Source organism: Fomitiporia mediterranea, assembly GCF_000271605.1.
Source record: "Fomitiporia mediterranea MF3/22 unplaced genomic scaffold FOMMEscaffold_7, whole genome shotgun sequence".
In the NCBI taxonomy this organism is placed as follows: domain Eukaryota; kingdom Fungi; phylum Basidiomycota; class Agaricomycetes; order Hymenochaetales; family Hymenochaetaceae; genus Fomitiporia; species Fomitiporia mediterranea.
Window position 1 is genome coordinate 838623 of NW_006760392.1, and position 1398 is coordinate 840020.

Consider the following 1398-nt stretch of genomic DNA (forward strand, 5'->3'; position numbering starts at 1 on the left):
CTTGCTTTTGTTTTGTATACAGTTTTGTATTGAATAATTAATAAAATGTAATTATATTTAATTATTTAAAACAAAAAGATAGTGAATATTATATTATTTCTACAGTCCCAATCCCTGCATCACTAGCAGCCTCTGCCTTGTTCTTCTGCAAGCTGAATTTGTGTTGGTAAAGGATTAACACATTCTTGGGCTGTACAAAGTAGTCTTTGTCACCATGCCTTGGTTGTTGCTCAGTCACTGCAAGTTGAATTGCAAGGTTGAGCAGGTTTTGGAGGTTGAGACTGTGCCTGTGAAACAGACTTGGAGTGATTTAGTGAGTGACAATAAGAAAGAAAAGATGGACACACAGTAATGGCATGCAGCAAGTGTAAGTAGTGTATACAGGTTGAGATCCAGAGCATTGAACAAGTTGATTCAGACTACAGACAAAACTGTGTCTGTGTGTGTGTACTCTATAGTTTATCTACAGTGTCTGATAGGAGGTGTAGTAAACTGAGTCGTCAATTGCAAGGTGTATCTCTAGGACGTTCCAGCTTGAAAGGTGAAGGTGAAGTGGAAGGCAGACAGACTCAGCTGAGAGGGGAGTGGAGGGTCACTGCTTCTGTTTGAAATGGTATCATGCACAGTACTGGGGAATATAAATGCACACAGTATAGGCCCATCAAGGGTGATGTCAAACATAGGATGATGGGTGGGGTAGGAGAGTGTGCAGGGGGCTGGAGAGAGGATTGTACCTGAGGAGTGGTCATACATGGACATTGTTGCAAGCATGTACTCACCAATTGTTGCTTGTATTGCTGAGCAGGAAGAAGTACACAAATGCATGGAATTACTGAAAAAGTCGTTCGACACTGGTCAACAATACAGATGTGCAAATGCGAATGCAAAAAGGAAAGTAAACATAATAAAAGGAGGGCAACAAAGGAGAGGCAACACAAGAGGCAAAGCAAGGAGTGGAAGGGATGGAAGGAAGACAAAAAGTTGGGAGGAGAGGGGTGAGCAACTATTGTGCAGGTTATTATGAGGTGGACTAGCTGCTTATGCTTTACACTGAAGGACAGCAAAGCCAGCTGGGTTGTGTTGTCACAGGATCTGAGGCTCAGCACAAGCATTACAGTGGCAGATTAGAGAGATGAATACAGTAATGTTTATTGTCTAGGTGGTTGCAGGCAGTGTGCCTGCTGGAGGATGCTTGTAGGCAGGAGACTGGGCTGGAGAGAACAAAAGCAACACATAGTGTTAGGGAAAGAGGGTTGGGGGAGATGGTGGAGGTAGGAGGAAAAGGAGTGACAAGTGTAAGTGCATCATTATATGCTCTCAATCTTCGGTATTCGATTATGTAAGCACTTCGATATAAAGTTTAAAAGCAAAACCAGATTATATTATAAGTCTAACAGA